Source organism: Agelaius phoeniceus, chromosome 14 (genome assembly GCF_051311805.1).
Source record: "Agelaius phoeniceus isolate bAgePho1 chromosome 14, bAgePho1.hap1, whole genome shotgun sequence".
NCBI lineage: Eukaryota > Metazoa > Chordata > Aves > Passeriformes > Icteridae > Agelaius > Agelaius phoeniceus.
In genome coordinates, this window is record NC_135278.1 from 5,915,413 (window position 1) to 5,936,930 (window position 21,518).

Here is a 21,518-nt window from a genome sequence, read left to right on the forward strand (position 1 = left end):
TTTCAGATGCCAGCTGTTAGGGGGGCAAGGGAGGGAAAACTTGATGTGAGCTGGACTTACTGGTATTGTTATTGTTGTATATGTGCTGTGACATGGTGAGGGACAAACCAGAGTGTCCCAAGGCACTCAGAAGAGGGGGTGAGGAGAAGCAAAGAGACAGTGTGTGGCATTCAGCTGGTGCACAGCCTGCTGGCCCCAGACCTAGGGCTGTGGCCCCATGTGCTACAGGCAGTCTAAGACCTGCTGAACTCATCACAGCTTTAGGATGTGTGACACATTGGGTTTCAGTGCCTCAGCTTCTGGCTGTGCAGCAGGAATAGCCTTTGCACCAAGGTGCAAAACTGCAGCTGCTGCTGGGGCCAGTGGGAGCAGTGCCACTAAGCTGACTGTCCTGCCAAGACCAGAGAGGGACACCATGCTCCTGGGGGATACCAGACCCTCCTTGCCTGCTGGGGACAGTGGCTGGTGCCATGTGGGATGCGTGGGGCAGTGGCCAGCGTGCTCCATGTCTGGCTGGGATCCCGATGGGGGTGCCAGTGGCAGGGGTGAGCAGTCGGGCTGGATCCTGATGGGGGTGCCAGTGACAGGGTGAGCAGTCGGGCTGGGATCCCGGTGGAGGTGCCAGTGACAGGGAGGGTGAGCAGTCAGGCTGGATCCCGATGGGGGTGCCAGTGGCAGGGAGGGTGAGTAGTCAGGCTGGATCCCGATGGGGGTGCCAGTGGCAGGGAGGGTGAGCAGTGGGGCTGGATCCCGATGGGGGTGCCAGTGGCAGGGTGAGCAGTGGGGCTGGGATCCTGGTGGAGGTGCCAGTGGCAGGGTGAGCAGTTGGGCTGGGATCCTGGTGGAGGTGCCAGTGGCAGGGTGAGCAGTCAGGGCTGGATCCTGATGGGGGGGTGCCAGTGGCAGGGTGAGCAGTGGGGCTGGATCCCGATGGGGGTGCCAGTGACAGGGTGAGCAGTGGGGCTGGGTGGCAGGGGCTTGCTTGGACTCCCAGCACAGCAGTGAAGGTGTGTCAGGCCTCACCCCCAGCCCCTGATGGAGGCACTCCTGCTAGCTGCCCCTTCAGTTCCTGACTCCTGGGGTGCTCTCCCTCCCCACCCCCGGACAGGGCTCCTGCCTGGGCTTCTTGGCTGCCCGCAGAAAGGTGAGAGCCGGGACTGAAGCTGCGGGCGCTCGCATCCTCAACAGGCACATGTGAGCAATGTGCCTTTAAGACTAGCAGGAGAGCAATAGTATCTCCCTCCCTCCTGTTAATTGTAGCATGTTTTCAGCCATGCTTTCCAGTCACATTCGCAGGCTGTGAGAGGGAGCAGCGCTGCCGCTCGCCAGCCGGGTGCCAGCGGGCAGCGCCGTGCCCTGTGCCGGGCGGCTGCTGGGGCAGCGCCCGGGGCCGCAGAGCCACGAGCAGCAGCCCGGCGTGCCTGACTCTGCTGGGCTCGCACATCACTCCTGCTCCTCTCGTGTCCCAAATCTGCCCGGCCGTGGCCTCCAGCCGCAGGGTCAGACCTCCGGCCACCCCACCCTGCCGGGGCTCCTGCGGGAGCTCCGAGCGGTGCTCGGCTGGAGCCTGGGGATCTGCAGTGGGTGATGCAGTGTGGTGCCTGCCTGGGGATGCTGGGGGCTGCTCTGGGAATGCCTGGCTCCCCGAGCACAAAGTGACTGCAACTAACACGAGCTTGGGACTACTTCTGGGAAGATGCCCTGCGTGTCTCCGGTCATTTCTCTCCGGCCTCAGCGCAGAATATTTGGAGTTGCTAGCTTTCTTCTGCCGAGGGGGGACAAAGGCAGAGGCCTCCAGAGGGTTAAGAGCATCTGCTTTTACGCCAAGTGTTTGAGCAGGAAATAATCTGCAGAGATACATGTGCAGCAATTCAACTGCTGCTGCTCTGCCAGGCTGCCGCCGCTGCAGTTGGGGCTGTGAGAGGAGCCGTGCTGCTCACAGAAGATGCTTTCTTGGTGTGTCCGAAGCTCCAGGCATGGCAGCAGAGCCCCGGCTGTCTGAGCTGGGGTAAATGTCTCCAGCCAAGAGGAATTATGTTGACTTGCTGGCTCTGTCGGCTCCCGGAGGTAGGTGCTGCTGCCGGTGCAATATGCCGCGATTCTGTTCTGGGGATACAGTCCTCTCCTCGGTCTGGGGTATACAATTTTTAAAAATTTTCCATGGGAACAGGGATTAATTTGTAATCTATAATGCCAGACAGAAAATACATGCGTGATTTCTTTGTGTGCAGCAGGGAGGAGAAGGGCAAAGGATACCTGAGTGGTACCTTTTCTGATTGGCAATAAAGTTGTTGCACTTAATTGGAACAAACTACCCTCTGTCTCAGTGAAATACACCTGGGAGCTTTTACTTCTTCCTGCTATATGACCTTTCCATGAGGTTGGCTGCAGTATGCTGGGTTATGCTTTGGTTCAGAAACTGGGACACAGTGCACTCTACAGGTCCCTTCATTCTGCTCCTGTGGACGTGGGGAGGACAGAGGACACCTCACGGAGAGGGAAAATGCTGCTGACAGGGAGCTAGTGGTTTTTTGAGGAGTGAAATTACACTAAAAGGAACAAAAAAGGTGATGATCTTCCCTGAGGAAGAGGGAATGTTGAGGTCCTTAAGGGTTGATCTTGAGGTTTGGAAGTAGAGAAGGAAATTTGTTTTAGAAGCAGCAGTGTATGAGTCTGGGATTTGTGTTTGCTTTCCCAGCCCTGTGGAGAGGAGTTTTGTTCAACTAACTACTTTACCACCCAGAATCTTTGCTTGAGGATTTTTTGCACCAATACCTGGGAGAAAAAAAAAATCTGTCAGTGCCATCAAATTTACTTAGGCTTGTTTTGAAAGTTGCCTTCTTGAGAAATCCCTAACAAAATCAACAGCAGCTAATACTGTTACCTTCTCACCATCAAAGCATGCTCTTTCTGGTTTGTCTTGAGACCTCCAGTGGGAGTTTTATTCTGTAAAGATTCAGCTGAAAGGAAAGTTTCCAGTTTTTTTGGAAAAGCAGAGTTTTGGGCATTGGATGCCTCTGATTTTGTTGGCCTGGTTGACCCACGTATGTAGGTTTGCCTGTTGGCTCCTGAGTGCAGACCCTGCCAAGGAAGCCTGGCTGTGCAGAAGAGGAAGGTGCTGCCTGGATTACACACCTGCATCACATGGAGAGAGGTTTGTGTTTGCTCCTGGCCTTGCAGAGCTATTGATACAGCACAGCCAACATTGCAATTGCTGTGTAACAGTTTGAGAAGTGTTTCTGTGGCACCCTGGCAGAACAAATGTGTCATTCATGACTGCACTCTTCAGGAGAAAGAGCAGCACTGTCATCTGCACTGTAAATCTCTTTAGTCACTTTTGTTTTCTTTGCTCAGGTAGCACCACGCTCTTAACTGGAATGTGTGGCTACCTGAGCTTTTATGTCAGAGTGTTTGTAATTGCCTCCTCAATTTCCCCAGGGCTGTGCTGTGTTTGACTCAGCACTGACATCTCTCATAGGGGACTCTGGAGTAGAATCCCTCTACCTTTTTTTTTTTTTCTGTAATTTGGGCCAAAATGCAGTCAAGAGCATGTTTCCTTCTCTTTTTGCTAGAATAGGGCACTTTTCTGTGTCCCCTTCTGGGATCCTGTAGAGAAGACCTCTCTGCTCTGCAAGGCCTCTGTGTTGGAGGTGCAGAAGCAGAAGTGGGTCTGGTGGATTTGTTGTTGTGCATGAATCAAGAAGCCACAATCCCTGCCAGGGATGGGGGCTGTGATGGTACCTGGGAAGCAGCTGCTCTCTCTATCCTGAGAAAGAGGATCCCTTCTTACCCACGCACTAGGTGATACCCAGTGCTCCATAGCAACTCTTATTTCTCCCACAAAGAGGAGAAAAATCTCCTGGCTTCACTTGGAGTGGTGAAAACACAAATGTATGAACATTCAGTGGAGTCTCACCAGTGTGGAACTGGTATAAGGTCATCTGAATGGCTTCTGTCTAAAACAGTGCTTATAAAAGGTGGTGGACATTAAGTAACACCATTGTCTGTGCAGGAAACATTAGAAAAGAATATGTATTAGTCATCCCATTTACTGCTGTTTGCACACAGACAGAATGGTGATTAGAACTGGCTGAATCAAAGCAAAATGGTTCTTAAACAAGATTTCAAAATTCAGAATTGGATTGGGCACTTGCTGGCCAGCAATTATTTTGGTCATCTTTGTGCCTCTATTCCAGCAAGTGTCTTTTGTAAAAGGTCCTTCTACAAGGACAGCAAAGTGTTGGGGTTTATTTCAATGTGTTGTGTTCTGAAGAAGTGGATGGGAATATCTTCCTTACTACCTTACTTGTATCTGCTTAGGAAATCAAACCAGTGGTATTTGAACCACTGATTATTTCTGAGCAGCCTTTCTGATCAGCACTAAAGTTCTGCATTAACCTCTAACTATGTGGAAGTTGAGAGCTATTTGTTAGGGTTAATAATGGTAATTTAAAAAATTATAATTTATTGAACTGGAACTGGCCAGCCTTTTGTGTCACACATGCTGAACTGGTCACTTCCTCTCCCTGGCAGTGACATTCTGCCCACCCTGGAGACTGAGGGCAGGGACTTCCCCTGTGCCCCTCTGCAACAAGGGGCTGAATTTATGTTCTTATGGGCCCAGTGCTGACCTGGCAGCAGAGATGCTGGGATCTCTGCAGGTTTGCCCTTGAGAGACAATGCCTGCCCTTATCCATTCGGTGCTGGGCCTGCCCAGCCATGCTGGAATAGCTGGTGAGTCATGAGCTGCTCATCAGTCACAGGTGGTCAGGAGATGGGTAACAGACAGGCCAAAGAAATAACTATGTGCCAGGGAGTGATTCCCCTGGTTTCTGTAGGGATTTAAACAAGGGCCTTCTTTAGGTACCTGCACTCTTTCAGCAACCATTGCATTTTTTATGGTTTGTATGTTGCTTGTAAACCAGCTACAGGTGAGTAAAGCCTGTTGTCCAGAACTGTTGAGTTGGAGATAAAACTGTTCCTTTCTGAGGGTGCCTGGAGTGTCTTTAAGAGACTGCATTTGAAATCTCTCTGGCTTTGTACCACTTATAAAATGCATTCACGGTAGGTGGTGGCATCAGTCTCCTCTTAGTGAATGCAGATATTTATATTATGCAAAAGGTTTTCTCACTTTGCTAGATTCAGATGATGACTGGAGATCATTCTTGTTAGATAAAAAACTGAGTCTGCCTTTAGAGGTGAATTCAAAGAGCAATTTCTATTTAATATATATAGCAACAAATAGGAACAAAGCTGCTTAAGGAGTACTTTAATGATGAATCATTATATTGCTCTCACCAGTCTGAAAGGCAATAAAAGTAAAAATGGAGTGCTAGGATGTAGTTGCTTAGAAAATGTACAGAAAGGGATCTGTATTGAGTGGGTTTTACAACACATCAAAGAAATGTTTTGAGGTGCAAAATCAAGTGTCTTTCCACCCCAAAGATGAGGCAGCTGCTGTCTATTGTTTATTGTTCCAGAAGGTCATTTTATTTGGTTGTGACTAACCAAATTTAATAATTTATTGCTTTTTAAAAAAATCCTGACTGGTTCCCCCCGGATCAGGACAGATGCTGTCATAATGCTCCTTCAATGCTGTAATTTTTATTACCAGTCCTAATTAAATGCTGTAACTTCTGAAAATCAGATTAATTTGAACCATCAGCCCAGTGTAAATGCTGCTATCATCAGAGATCATAAAATGTTCAAGGCACCATAATTCTACTACATAGCTGCAGTGGCAAGTGTCCAAGGATCTGGCTACCTTTGTTCAGCTGACATGGGCTGAAATGTGAGCACTTCTGAGCAGTGCAGCATGAATAGGAATGATACATTCCTCAGCTGGTGAATTGCACATTCTAGCCATAAGTCAACAAACATTAGAGAAATGGCATCACCCCCCCATCACTGTGATGCTCCTCCTGTGCTATAAATATTGTATGAATTCTGCACAATCGATAAAGGGGAAAATAGAGGTGGGAGGTGGTTGCACAGCAAAGCTGCACTTTAGTGGTGAGCCAGGACATGATACAGAGCAGCCCCACTGCCAGCCAAGGTTTTTCCATCCTTAGGCCATGCTCCATGAATTCAAGTTGCCCAGTAACTACTTCAGCTAATTTGCTCTACAGCCAGGACACATTCTGATCATCACTTTGGTCTTCTGGACAGTAGGACATGTTCTGGTTCCTTTATGACCAATTGGTTCCTTTATTACCAATTTCTGTATTTTGATTTTTTTTCCTCCACAGATATTAAATAACAAGTAACAAATTCTGATTTCCAACTCAAGCAGTGGCAAAGTTGTTCTCCCTACTCTGTCCCAGCTTTGTTAGGTGTGACAGTGTGGAAGATCTCACTGGTCATTACAGATATAATTACCTGGCTCTGACAGAGACAAGAGCATTAATCTGACACTGCAAGCATTGGTGTTGGAACTTCACGTTTAGATTTTCTTTGCAGCAGAGAAAAAAGCCCTCAGAGGGAACCACTACCCTGTCTGCAGCAAGATGAGATGAATTGCAGGCTGGAAATGCCCAGTCCTCCCCAGCCCCACGGGTGGAGCCTGAGTGAGTGGCTCAGGGCTGGGTGTGGGGTGGTGCAGCAGTGCTGGGTGAGATGAGCCCCCCACAACAGCACCTGGTCCCACATTCAGCAAACCCCCAGCCCCACCTGGGCTGCTCCAGGCTCCTTTGGTGGAGGATCTGGCCCTGCAGGTTGAGCTGTGCCTTGCTGAATTGAGTGCCTTTGTCAGTCCCTGCCATGGAGTGGGGCTGTGGAGTGTGTGCTGCTGTTTGCTCCTGAGCATCCCAAGAGCAGCTGCTGTTCCGTTTCTGCTCCCTGGGACCTGATATTGCTACTTGATTCCACAAACCATCTATTTGATTGGCACTGCTGGTCATGCTAACTGTTCAACAGCAGTTTTAGCTACCAGACTTTATGGTGAAACCAAAGTGGCAAAATCTGTGTCAGTTACAGACTGATAATACATGTTTGTGTCAGTGGGAGTTGTGGATCTTCTGCTCCTGCCCACTTCCCAACACCTTGACTGTATTCAGGCAGTTACTGCTGCAGAGAGAAGACCAGCAGAGTGGGATTTGTGCCATAAAGAATTTTATGTTAGAGATTTACCCAGCAGGCTTGTTTCAGCCAAAATGTGGAATTTTGAGTGTGCTTTCATGCCAAGAGTTGCAGCATTTGACCACAATTTTTCTTTTTCAGCATATGTGACATTCAGAAAGCTCTAGGCAGACATATGATTTTAGAACAGCTATTGCTTGCAAAGGGAAAAAATAATAAAATGCAGAAGCCTATTATCTGGACTTTAATATATATACAGTGGTTTGCACACAGTTATTGTGGACATTGTTATCTGGAAGACTGTAATATTAATGTTCCTAATGGGGGCTATCGTGCATCTACTGAAACTCTTATAGTTATGGATTAAATTTAATATATGCTCCCTTTGAAAAAGCCTGATTTTTTATATTTTATGGTACCCAGTGCTACGTACTCAGCTTGCAACAATAAAATAGCTGAATGCTGGAGTAAATGTACCAAACAGCTCTCTTGTCTTGATAACTTAACTGCTTTTAAATGTTAATCATCTTATTCTCTATTTTCTAAACCTGTGTGCAAATATAAAACCTCATGTAAGTAAGTAGGTCTGAGCACTGTAGTGTGAATATGGCAAATATTCTTTAGCAGTCCTCAGTTCTGCAATTGTTGCATGATCCTTGGGATCATCCTGGTGACACAGGCTACAGGAAATTTTACCCAGCAACTTCTCCCAGCCTTTCAGAAGATTATTCAGGCCTGTTTAAAGAGTACAGATAACTGGTTCTCAAAGGTATCCTCAGGGTGGTTGTTTTGGTGAGTAATTATTTCTGGAGATTTATAAAATAATAAATCCAATCTGATTATTTTCTTGTTCCATAAGTTGAATAATCTTCGTCCTTTGTTTGCTTAATTAAGGAGCCTGCTGGTAATGCAAATCATTTCCCATGATGTGGACAAATCATTCTTCAGCCTTCTTTTTGCTGAAGAGATCATATAATTAGAACCCTTTCCATGCAATCTGTTTTCAGGCACTTAAATTCTATGCATTTCTGTGTTTTTCAGCATCTTTTTGAGCTGTGGACATTAGAGGTGGCTTCTCTGGGATGGCAGAATCCCAGATTTTACTGGGATTCTCACTAGCACCATACACAGAAATAATGACTTTTCTAACCTTGCCTCTCTTCAAACATCTAAAAGTGTCATTAGGTCTTGTAGCTCCAAGATGGCCCTGGGACCTTGTGTTCCATTTTTCTGCTCTGACTCCCATATATATTTTCAATTCTCCAACATAACAGTTCCCCCTTCTGTAAGTGGGGTAGATTCTTCCCCACTGCATTCTTTGGTCCTAGACAAGTAGATTTGTGTTTTTCTCTGTTACAGTGTCTGATCTCTGATAAGGCTGGGCACAAGGAGAGGGCTGAGTTGTTTGACTCTGCTTGTCTAAGTTTGGCAATATTTATCACTTAAGCCAGTTCTGAGTTGCATTGGGCTGTGAGAGTTGTCTCTGTAGGCCCAGTTAAAAGCACTTCCATTCACTGATGGTTCCTCATTAAAATTACATCTTGCCAATTATCAGTGATCTTTAAAATGTGCTGTAGTAATTTCAGGTAATGATATTCTTACAGTCAGGGTGTGATGTGTCATTGAGCTGTTTGCAAAAAAACAAGTTTGCAGTGCTGGCACAGCTGCTAGTCCCTCTCCCGAACCCCCCCTTTATTAAATAGATTAAAAAATGTCAGGATTATTTCAAAGGCTGCTGGAGGTTCCCATCACATGCAGGCTCAGGAGGCCCTGCAGTCACAATGATTTCTGCTGCTTTCAGGTCCAGCTTCCTGGGTGATGGTTTCCAGGAGAGACTGAGCAGGTTGCTGTTGAGGTATTCATAAAATCCATGACAGAAATAAAGCAAATTACACAATTGGTTTTTGAGCACTCTTGTTTTGCCATACTTTTCATTGGTTCTGAGGCTTCTGCTGGTATTTAAATGCATTTTGGTTTTGTTTGTTCCTTAGGAGTTCAGTCCTCTAGCAATTGCTCTGTGATGCTGCTTTGGGTCTCGTGTCCATGTGACCACTTAGAATTGCTGGACTAATATTTGTGGCCCACCCAAAATGCTCCTGTCCAGCTCCTTGCCTCATCTGTGTCTTTTCCTTAGCTTGATCATCTTTTTCCCTTGTTCTGCTCTTGAGGTGCTTCCCTTCTAGCAGGAATACAGAGCAAAATTTTTCCTCTTCCAATCACTGGGCTGTTGTTTTCTATTTCCTATCCCCTCAGTGCTCACCCTGGTATTTATTATTTATTTAGCACCCCTTGACTTCATCTCTGAGACTCTATGATTCCACCTTGATTACTTCTTCCTCTCTCTTTTTGCCACCTTCATTTTTTTTCACAGTTTTTTCTTGAGCAGTCCATTTGTTTCCTTGACACTAACAATTACTGACAGCCTGGTATCCTGTCTCCAACAGTGGCAAATAGCAGATGCTTAGAGAATAATGTAAAAAGCAGGGTGAGAATATAATAATCCTAATATATCCTGGCAGCAGTGATCAACGTCACGTCTGCCTGGCTGTTGTGAATGTGTTTAAGCACAGCCCAGTGGGGGCTGTGCCTAACACCATGTGGGTGAGGAAAGGACAATTTTACAAGATGGCAAATTTTTTTGTGTAACTGCCTCTTTCTGAAAGTGCTGGCCTTTCCTTGTGCCACTGCTTTGCTTAGCTTAGCACAAACAGCCACACTCTTGTTTCTGAGCCAGTGCTGAGGCTTGTTCACAGAACTCCTTGTACCTGATGGAGTAGGAGCTTGTGTTCTCTCCCTTCTGCCTCCTTGAGATGGTTGCAGTGTGGCAAGATGAAAAGTCCTTGGGTTTGGTTATGAGCCCTCGTATGATTGTGCTGCTTGACAGATTCCTGTGGTGTTCAAGCTGACTGCAATAAAATCTGATAAGTGTGATGCTGAAAATCTGTGAAAATCATGGCCACACAGGGAAGGGAGGGACATAAAGGAGTAGGAGAAGTTATGTGGAATGTTTGGGGGGCTTTTCTCTTTGTATCTTCATGGTTGCTTAGGGATTAATTCTTTATTTACAGGTTGTATTCCTTCAAATCTGAAACAAGGTCTGAACTGTGTGAAGGAGGTAGAAAAATGCACTTCAATTTTACAAATGCTAGATTTGAAGTTGTATTTAAAAATACCTCTGTTAGTATGTAGAATATATTAACCAGGGTACTGAGCAGCTAAATAAGATGAGGGATGCTGCAGGACCTTTAGCTCCTAGTCCTTCATCTGATGCTTCCTTTTTTGCCATCACTGCCTCTGTTAACATCACATCCACAAGACCACTTAAACTTGTAAAAAAGAAGGACCAGCCTCTGCTTTAAAACTTCTTTCTTGCTTTAAATTTATTACTTTATTCTAAAACCTTAAACTCCAAGTTTTTTACCATGTGATATTATACACTTTTAATCAAACTACACACCCATAATCTTAGTTCTGTCATTCAATTTTGGAAGCTTTCTCCATGGCTTCAGGTCAAATGCAGTGTTCTCTTGGGGGTCAGTGTCTGTCAGCACAGAAAGTCTAAAATTCTCAGCAACCAGGGTTCCAACACTGCAGCATCCAGCACCATAGTTTGATTTATCCTCACCTGATAGAATTATTTTCAGAGTCTTATTTTCTTCACATGTTTTCTGGTTATTATTTTGTACATTATCCACAACATTTTTGGAGTCCTTGGGACTTCTTTAGGATAACATGTGAAGGACCAAAGGGAAGTTGACATGACTGATTATCAGCACCCACCCCTTCACTGTTTGACCTCACCAGTAAGGAAAAGGGTTCTTCTGTCCATGGAGGTGAGGCCACAAGTCCCTCCAGCTCTAAGTGCTCCAGTGCTTGGTGTATGATTGTTGAATAAGGCTGGGCACCGTTCTTCCTGTCTGAGTTATCCCCTCTCCTTGCAGAAGCAGAGGAGCCTCTAGTGTGCCAAGTGATGGCTGCAGTGGCTGCAGAGGATGTTCAGAGCAGGGTGAGGCACACAGTGTGCCTTTCCCAGATGGAGCTTTCCAACTTTGTGCAAAGTTGTGCGTGCCAGAGCTCAGGAGTGTGCATGTATGCAAATTATCTCCTTAGGAATTCAGGGCAGAAAGGCACAGAGCTCCTTTGCTGCCACAGGGAGCTGTATCCAGAGACTCAGGGTGGAAATGTGCCTCCTGATACATGTTTTAGTTCTGTATAAATCATCTGTAAGTGTGGCTCACTCTCTTCATTTAGCTGGTGACACTGTTATTTAGGAGTGATACGAAACAGTCACAAAGTAATAACGACTGCCTGAGAAGAAAATATGTGCTAAAGCTCTTAGGTGTAATGCTAATTTAAATAAAACATGGGCTGTGTTGGGACTGAAGAATATTTCTTCCAGAAATCTTAATACTATTTAAGCCATGGATGCTTAAAAGTTGGTTGGTAGTTTTTTTCTTTCCCAAAATGAAGATGCCATGATTATTTAAGAATGTTTTAGACTCCTTTTTAGGTTGAATGGATTCATTTTGTTCTTAAAAGAATATTTTATTGGTATCTTAGCAGTAGAGGCACCTGTGCTCATCTAATGTATGCAAATGCAGCCCAGCAGCCTATACCCCTAAACACGATGGAAAGCACAGAGAATCACTGCTCATCACACTGCCAAGTCAGACCATGCTTCAAGTTAGGCTGATATTACTTTAATGATTGTTAATGCAGATAGGGTGCAGAGAAAAACAATGTGAATCTTTGTAGAAGCTGAATAAAAAGAAATGTTGCCAAAATAAATCTCCAAATTCTACATTAAGCCAAATTATAAATATGCTAAAGGAAATAGACATTTTACCTAGGAGGTGTTTATTGCCCCCACTCTTTATTTCTCTGGAGATTATTCACTGTGGGGGCATGCTGTAAAATCCTGTGCTAAATTGATAACCTTGTGCTACTTGCAAACAAAATTTGGTTAAATCAGAGTTATTGCTGCTATCTCACAGTGCAGATGCTTTCTAGCTGTGGTGTAAAAATTAGTACAAACAAGTCTTCCTGTCTTGAAGTACTCATTTATAAATATTAAAAGATAGGTGTGCATTTTTTAATGTGAGATTCTTGGAATTTGGGTTGGAGCGTGGCTATGATAAGAGGATGTTCTGCTGACAGTAGAGGAGCACTCCTGGTGCAGGAAACTCTCAGTGCCCTGGGTGGGGAGATGGCCAGAGCCCCAGACAAGGGGCTGGAACCAGCACTGACCCTTCACCTGACAAAGGACACCTCTGCTGCTGGCTGGGGGTGGCCAGGCACTCTGAGACCCTGCAGGAGCTGGTGAGCAGCAGCAAGACCCCAGAGTGAATGTCACCTTGGGATGGGCCCTCAGTGTGAGGGCAGAAAAACCCAGGGATTCCTTTGCTGGGGTCCCTCCCTGGAGGCACCAGTTCCAGCTGTTACCATATCCTGCACCGTGATTAAGTGATTTAAATGATCCCAGGTATTTGGGGCTCTTTTATGGGACACCTGGGGTCCAGCCAGTGAGGGAAACCTGTCTGTGTGTGTGGGGTGTGCAGGGAGAGAAGCAGGGACCTGGTGGGTGACTGGAGCTGCCACTGCTGAGGGACTTTGGTCCCAGCAGGGACAGACTGGGTTGGTGCCACTGTGACCCCAGCAGTGGCATCTGAAGGGTCAGACAGACCCTGATTTCATCAGGCTGTGGGAGTGCTTGGTGAAGTCCTCAGCCTAAGGAACAGTATTTTTTTTTCAAAGTGAGATGAAATTCTTTAGTCTGTGGTGAGCCCTGAAAGTAATAGGTGCTATTAACTGGAGATTTAAACTTTGTCCCTGTCTGCTGCTGGCTGCAGATTTTATGATAGTTCTCTTTTTATTTCTTCAATTTGTGTTGTATGGTTTGTGTTGCTTTAGTCTGTCAAAGTAGGCTGGAGAGACTTGGACTTTAATTTTCTGAAGAGCTGCAATGGATAAGGTAGGGCTTCCCCCTGGCTCTTTCATTGGTGTCAGGGCAAATATTATGTCTGCCTGCAGCACTTGAGTGACATCTCCTGTGGGCTGGGAAACAGAAGGTGTGAATGCTGTGTTAATGATGCTAATTTGGGAGGATAGCCAGGAGGGCACTTGTCTCCCTCCTGCTGAAGCAGTAAGCACCGTGTGCTTACAGGGGTCTCTTCTGTTGTGGTTTGAACTGCCTGGGCTCACATGTCTCTATCTGTCCTCACAGCTCAGAAATCATGGTTTTAAAATTCAGTTTTTAAAAATGCTCATCTTAGTAGGAGAAGATGACTTACAGTGATTGTTTTATTGTTCTGCCATGTAAACTCTTCAGTAAATGCATATGCCTATAGAACCACAGAATTCTCTAGGTCAGAAAAGACCTCCGAGATCATCAAGTCCAATCTTTGAACGATCACCACCTTGTCAACTAGATCATGGAACTAAGTGCCAAGTCCAGTCATTTCCTGAACACCTTCAGGGATGGTGACTCCACCTCCTCCCTGGGCAGCCCCTTCCAGCAACCCCTTCTGTGAAGAAATTCTTCCTGATGTTCAACCTGAACATCCCCTGATGCAGCTTGAGGCCACTTCCTCTTGTCCTGTTGCTGATTGCCTGGGAGAAGAGGCCAACCTTCACTGGCTGCAACTTCCAGGGAGTGCTAGAGAGTGAGAAGGTCACCCTGAGTCTCCTTTTGTCCAGGCCAACCCAGCTCCCTCAGCTGCCCCTCCTCAGACCTGTGCTCCAGACCCTTCCCCAGCTCTGTTCCCTTCTCTGGACACACTCCAGCCCCTCAGTGTCTGTGTTGTTGTGAGGGGCCCAGAGCTGGACACAGGATTTGAGGAGTGGCCTCAGCAGTGCCCAGGCAGGGGACAGTCACTGTCCTGGTCCTGCTGGCCCCACTGTGGCTGGGACAGGCCAGGTGCCATTGGCCTCTGGCACACCTGGCTCCTGTTGAGCTGCTGCTGAGCAGCTCCCCCAGGGCCTTTCCCACCAGGCCCTTTCCAGCCCCTCTGCCCCAGCCTGGAGCTGCAGGGGTTGTTGTGACCCAGGACAGGACCTGGCTGGCCCTCAGCCCATGGAGCCAGCCTGGCCAGGTCCCTCTGCAGAGCCTTCCTGCCCTGCAGCACAGCACTGCCACCCAAACTGGTGTCACCTGGCTGAGGGTGCCCTCCATGGCCTCGTTCAGGTCCCCCATGGAGTTGTCCCCAGTGCTGGGCCCGGGGAAGGCCATGAGTGACCCAGCTGAAGGATGGGTGTGTGCAGCAGGGGGAGAGGCAATTTTGCTCTTGTCCCAGGCAATGAAAAGGTGCCAGGACACAGATAAGCAGAATGAGGGAATTCCTGGTTTTTTTAATAAGTGGAATCATACATTTTGGATTTGTTTTCTAACCAGATATTTTTAAACCTATCTAAACTTTAGGGGTTGTTTCTACAGTGGGCTGCCTAACATTGCCACTCTTCCTGAGGGTACAAGGTGTTTAACTCCCTAGGTTTTAATAAATTTCCAAATACAAATCTCTACAGGTATTTTATCTACATTTTTAAAATATCACTATTTTTACAAAATATTAGGGAAGCTTATATTTCACTAATCAATACAAATTTCAGCATTGACATCTAACTCGTGTAGTGGCTTTCAGAGCAATGTAAAATGACTGCATTAATCTCACAGGGTGTTTACTGCTTCCACAGTACTGACATTTTATAGGGAAAAAGAGACCTGTGTCTCATGCTATGCAGCCAAGCTCATTATTCTGGTGGCAGGTCTTGGGGAGTCTCTGCATTTCCTTCAGATCTGCTGCCTGTTGGATGGTACTTGGGCACATGTTTTTCTGAATGAAATTTCTTGACCAGTGAAACCAGTGAGGTCCATCACAAGCATCCCTTGGCTGTAGCATGGGCACACATAAACTGGCATGATGGAAAACTGAACCTGTTTCATGTTTCTGGGTTTCACTTTCCTGAGCTCCCCCTGACAAGGATGAAGCCAAAAGAAATGACATCACCTGCCTGTAAGATAAACACATACTTAAATTTTTGTGGAATGCTTTCCAATGGATCTCTTTTTAAAACTTTACAAGCTTGTAGCTTTAATGCTCTGTCATCTGACTATCAGCTGTGGTTGAAGGAAGAACTAACTCCAGATCCTAAATGCAAGACTCTCAATATATCTGTCATAAATGAGTAAAGAAACAACCCCCAATCTCTTCTTAGTCTCTAAGAAGTGTTGCTCTACAGCTGCATCAGTATTTTATTGTGTATTCGATGTCCTGGGCTATTCCAGAAGATAATTTTGATCAGGAAATGACTACCAGCCACATCACTGCCCCAAGCAATGATGAATTCACAACCCTTTATAGAGTTTGTAAGTGAGTTTGCCATGTCGTCTGACATTGATGCAGAACACTGCATCTCCCAGAGATGAGGAAAAAGCTCACTGGAAGCACTTTGTGAATAATAATTATAGAGCTATATTCACCTCTGATTTCTTTTTGAGATCTCTGTGAGAAAAGTGGATACAGAGATAGAATTTTCTCTTTTGCTCTGTGTCGCTCAGGGACTTTTTTTGCTTCTGGCTGATTGAGGAAAAATGAGAAAATGCTGAAATTGAGCACTAGACTTCCTAATAGGATGAAAAGCATCCTAAGGGGCTTGGATATATGTCATAATGGCAGTAGTTTCTTGGGTGATTGGTAGGTAAGAGGTCAAGCTTGAAAATCTTGGTATAGTTTTCTAAGATAGTTCAGTTTTGTCAGGATGACAGATTTTTGATCGGAGATGAAATATAAGAAATGAGGGGTTTATTTTGTAAAGATGATAGGAACAGGTAGCTCTTTTTGTACAACAGACCCTGTTATCCTTTTCTTGTTTTGCTCAAATGTGGATGCTGACTCTGGAAAAGATGAAAATCCAAGGACAAAATATTGCCTGGAGCAGTCGGTGTCATCTTTTATAATAGCTGTGCTGCACTGCTATATAAAAATGCTTTGCAATGGCAGTGTTGGGGCACGTGTAATTCTGGAAATGCATTCAGCTTTTAGTGTCTTCTAAGGCAAAATTGCCTGTTAACAATTGCTTCACTATCAGGAAAGCTTTTGAGAGTACCCTGTGTTTACAGGTTCAGTAATCTGTTTTCTGGAGTTTGGGGCAGTTACTGCTCAGGGTAGAGTTCTGCAGAGACAAAGGGTTGAATTTGGGATGGTGTGGTTCATTTCTGTGTAATCTCTGAGGCCTAACATAGAATATAACAACGCTAGATTAAACATTTTCCCAAGTTAGTGACTTTTATGTGGAAGGTGATTGCAAGCAAACAGGGAAGGATATTAAAAAGAGAGGTTTTATAAGCATATTGCAAATAAAAACGACGTAATATTTACATAGCTACATCCTGTTAAATGCCTTTGAATATCATGTAACAACATCTCTCCAAATAACAATTACTGTTTCACTGTAACTGCGGTGGTTGAGGTGGACTCTGAGTCTCAAACTGCTGGGAAGTTCCTTAAATCAAGACACTGGGTCTTTCAGAATAAATATTTTACTGCTCAGGTTTACCCTGAGTGGTTATCAACAGCACTGAATAAATGTGTGAAATCCCAGAGGCTGTGTGCAGTATCATACCCAGGAAAGGTCCCTGGCAGCTGTGAAAACTCTGCTGGCAATCAGCAAGGGGTTGCATCCTCAGGAGCCACAGTCTCCCATGCTTTATGTGAACAGGAGGAAGGAAAGAGAGATGCTGACCCTCAGTTCTCCAGGAAGTTCTCCAGCTTGCAGCTGAATATCTGCCAGAACTGAATGGAGGAAAATCTCCTTTGTCTCAAATTTACTGAAAATGTCCCTCAAAACAGCTTTAGCCCACACTGCCCCTCATTCAAAAGAAAGATGATAACTTTGTTTTCTGTCTTCTTGTTGCACTCAGTGAAACACACAAATGCTGCCAGAATGCGAGTGGGTATTATGTTCTGAATGTGCAATAGTCTTTTTTTTTCCTGAGAGGCTTTATTTTATGATTTAATTATTGTATGACAAGGGTTTGTTTGAAGAAGAAGAAGGCAATTTAATTGGATTTTCTATTTTACAGGCAGGATCTAAAGAATTACTGGAAGGTGTTTCTCATAATGTTTACAACTCTCCTTTAATAACGGGTATTTATGGCTAACACAGATGTACGTAGAGAAATAGTACATATTTATAGGCTAAGCCTATAGTTTAAGGCAAATAAGCAGGCCTTGCCTTTAGTAGAATATTTTCCTGCATTTCTGATTTTAAATAGTGTGGATAATGGTGTCTTTGCTATCCAAAGAGTGTATGGTTATGACTCATGGTGTCATAAATACTCTGGCTATTACAGTGAGCATCCAAGTGAAATTACACAAAATTATATATTTGCCAGGGTTCTTTTCTCTAACGGCCAAACTTCAAAATAGAAAGCTTTATTATTCATTTTGATGCGTCTGAACTACTGAATGTTCTTGCTGGCCCACTAGACAGTTTAATAGGGCTCCTGAACATCATCAATAATTCATGCATCTCTTAAACAGGGACGTGGTACTTGTTGTTCAACTATAATCTGAGTGTATTAAATTGTGAGCTGCTATAGGATGGTCAGGGGCCTGATCAGTGCTGGGCCTAGGCCTTACAGGTGTGCAAAGTTCTTTGGATCCTGTGGATTTAAACTCCCTTTGTGGTGCTCCCAAACAGGGAGCTCTCCTCTTTGCCATCCCCGTAACTGTTGCTTTTCCTGAAAGGGAGGCAGCTGTTTGCCAAGGATGTGGTTAATGTCTTTCAGTGCAGTTTGGATGATGTATATAATCCTCTGAATATGACTCTCAGTGCTGGCTGGACCAAAGAGAGAGGGAAGTGTGGTCCAGGTGGAGGGGTGGGAGGAAGCCTAGGCTGGGGTCCATGAAGGTTCAGGTGACATTAGCAAAAGTGAGTTAAACTGGAAAGGATTGTTCTGGTTCAAAACAGAACTGAAAATCCAGTGATTATTGTAGGATGTGTTGGTATTTATGAAGAAATCTAATGGGATATGATTTTTTTTTTTGAAGTATGTCTTTGACTTCATTGGTTTTTTTCTTATATGTCACACACACTGTGACATCCCTTGTTGTGCTAAATACCATACCCAGAGAGAAGCTTTTACAATCAAAGAGAATGAGAAGGGCCAAGGGTGAGTACAAGCAAGGCTATCCCAGGGGCCTGTCATCTTGCCATGCCTCAGGGAGGTCTGCTGGAAACATTGGCTGTCTTTGATCTCCTTTTGCCACTGCAGAACTGAGGCATGCACAGCACTGACACACACCACATACCTGGGATGAGCACCTGGGCAGAGCTGAGAAATCTCCGAGTTCTCTGCATAGCAATCCAGGCTTTTTCTGCAAGAACCTTCCTTCTTCAGACCTGTCACACATGAGCCATGTTCATGTCTCAACAGGAGCTGAGTAAGAAGTTACAAAGAGCTCAGAAATTAAGGGTGTATTGTCTTGTGCAGATATTTCTTAGAAACTGTTGGCAGTGTTATTTTCGAATAAGAATTTGTTGCACAAGGAGGAGTAACTTGTCAGACAAGTACAAGAAAACAGTACATAGAACCATTCAAGTGAAAGTTTTACTGTAGGTGGAATGAGTCTAAAGCCAGGACCTTCTTCTTCTTCCCTTTTTGAGCTTTTTGTCCTTTATCAGGCTTCTAAGAACAATCTCATGCTGACTTGTTGAGTTCTGTATTGCTGTCTGGATAAGGGTCAAAGTGTGCCCTTCTTTGCTCAGATGCAGAAGACTGTGAAGAACTCCATGGCCATGCAGCTTTCAGGAGTGAAGCTACAAAACCCAGGCAAACATGAGCTGTGCTGGCTTGAAAATAGCTTTTTTGCAGCTGTCTTAGGGGCTGGTGATGCAGCACAGGGTTGTGCTCTCAGTGTGATGTCTGTGGGGAGCAGGAGGAGGCTGCTCAGCTCTGTCCCAGCCTGACACTGCTTAAGGCTGGGGGAAATGCAATTCCACTGCATGCTGGCTCAGTGTGCCTGATGCCTTATACATAGGGTTTCTAGCAAAAATGGGCTAGAGCTCCCATTTTTCTATCCAGACTGCAATGATGTTAATCCTAACAACATGCAGCTCCTCCTGGAAATAGTTTTTAGGTGGTGGAGGTGTTTGAAAAGAAAGATAATGCTTCTTCACTTGCTTTTGGCCATAATGGAAGCATTTAGATCTCAACATTTCTCTCTTAACTGCTGCCTTTCAGTGAACATTTTCCTCTGTCGGGTGAAGTGTTTGGGTCAAATGAAAATTCTGGCTCTGTGGTGAACTAGCAGATGATGGCAGTGATTATCAGTCATCTTGCACCTATGCCTTGAAGTGATGGCTGCTGGTTCCACACAAGGGTCACTGTGCTTGTTCATCTGGGACACACAGCCTGAGCAAATCCAGTTTCTCAACAGGCTTCCAGCAGGGCATCTGAGATCACAGCTCCTGAACCACACTGGAGAGGGGAAGTTGGAACAGTTTGAAAATTTGAACGTGTTTTAAGGTGTTTGATTCTGACCTGGGAGGGCTGAGTCTTGCTCAGGCTGAGCTCTGAGCACTGCTGCCTCCTTTGCCCATTGCCTGCCTGGAGCTGCTGCTTATGCATGGTACAGGTTGTCCTGCTCCTGCCCAAACTGCTCATCACCAATAAAACAGCTCTGAAACGTGACAGGATGAAATAATTTCATAAGGAATTCTTTTATTCCTATTTTCCTCTCTCATTGCTCTGACAAGTGCTGGAGTTCCTCCAGACTGTCAGTGGGCTACAGCCTGGGACCCTCTTTCCAAATCTGTTTTCTGCTTTATTTCTTAGTATCATGTTTTGTTTCCATGGAAACTCCCCAGCCTAACTCAAGTTATAATACTGTCAGGTGCATGAACAATGCTGTCATTAAAGAGCATTCTCAGCTCTGGATGTTTGCTCATCATGTGTCCTGCCAGACACTCAATATGGTGTCAGGAGAGGCCACATGGTCACCAAAACTTGATGGGAGCCTGAAGGCTTTGGAAGAGCTGCTGAAGCCAGCTGTTGCACCCCTGGAGAGGAGTTTCCTTTGGCTGGTATTCCTTAAAGCTGTTGTGCCTACAGCAATTCTATTCATAGGAAAGGAGGGATATTTTGCAATTTTCAAAAGAACTAGATTTGGGCTGTGTGTAAAAGCCTGTCTGCAAAATTCATATTGAAAAGAATAGATTCACAACAGCAGCAAAAGAAGTTAAACAGAAAAGATGTTGTTTCCAGGAAAATCAGGTTAACTACAAACTGTACCTTGGAGTGAAGGGCTGACTTCTATCACTAAGCATGGAAGTGTGTGAGGCAATTTTTGTTTGCTGTGATGAAGAAGAGTGGCTGATTAGATCAATATTACTCCTTCTGTTTGCACCCTGGAATCTGCTCATGGCAATATCTTCTTTCTTTCAGCCCCAATCCTACTGTTTTCTTTGAAGGACATCAGTATAAGGAAAAAAGCTTACTTTTGTGGAGGCAAAAGTACCTAAATAAGTTTTCCATTTCCCCTGAGAAATTTTACAGATGCTGTTATATTGGGAACCCCATTTTCTAAGTGCCACATTAGCAGGACAAAACACAGTGCACAAGAAAATTTGCAATCCTTTAAGGAAGAGCCATTAGACTGTGAGATAAAATGTGGCTCTGCATCTCTAAAAATAATATATTTGCATCTCTATAAGAACTTCAATTTTGGTAGCCAGGAATAGTCTAGGCATCTTCATTGTAATTATTAAGAATTACTAGCTTGCACAATTACTGCTTTGAGAGAGATGTGAATGTACATGGTATTTTAGAGGACAGGGAGAAGTGAAGAATTTCTTGCTATTTAAAAAGCTGAAGTTTACTTGTTTGCTGGCAAACAGTACAGGAATTCAAGAACTGTCAAGGTGGAGAAGGCTGCGGGGTCATCTTGTTTGGTGTCTCTGATGAGTGCTAAGATGTTCAGAGGAAGGGGCAACCTTGTTTTAGCAAAGGGGAGAGAATTTCTCCATCAGTGAAAATGAGGAGCTGGAAGAGGGAGGAGAGCAGAGATGCAGAGCATTTTTTTTTTTTTAATGGCTGTTACTTTACATTTGAAAAACCCTAAAAGAAAATGATCAGTTTGGAAAGAGATCAGTGTCAGGAAGTTCTTTCACATAAATCTGCAGCTACTCTGCTTTAGGAATACAACATTTTGGTCTCAGAAACTCCTTTTTATGTTGTCAATCACACAGCCATAGCCTGAGGACTGCCACAGAGCCCCCTGAACTCAAGGAAAGGGACTCATCATTCATTGTAACTTGTATCATGTTCAAATAGAAGAATTGGGCCTCCAAGCCCTACAGCCTGGAAGGTGGGAGCAGCAGGAGTTTCTGCAGTGTGGAGTGGGGTGATCACACCATGGACTTGTGGATTTTCTGCTTATATG

General features: G+C 45.0%; 1 protein-coding gene across 3 annotated transcripts in view; it reads left to right on the top strand.

Annotated features, from left to right (window-relative positions):
- Positions 1 to 1,262: 1,262 nt before the first annotated feature.
- HTR2C (5-hydroxytryptamine receptor 2C) overlaps positions 1,263 to 21,518 on the top strand; it is a 218,306-nt gene continuing 198,050 nt past the window's right edge. For 2 of the 3 annotated variants that reach the window (XM_077186139.1, XM_077186140.1), the window contains exon 1: positions 1,264 to 2,067. The gene's annotated coding sequence lies outside the window, so the exon portion shown is untranslated. Of the gene's footprint in view, positions 2,068 to 21,518 lie in introns of all 3 variants that reach the window. The other variant, XM_077186141.1, reaches the window with a different exon arrangement.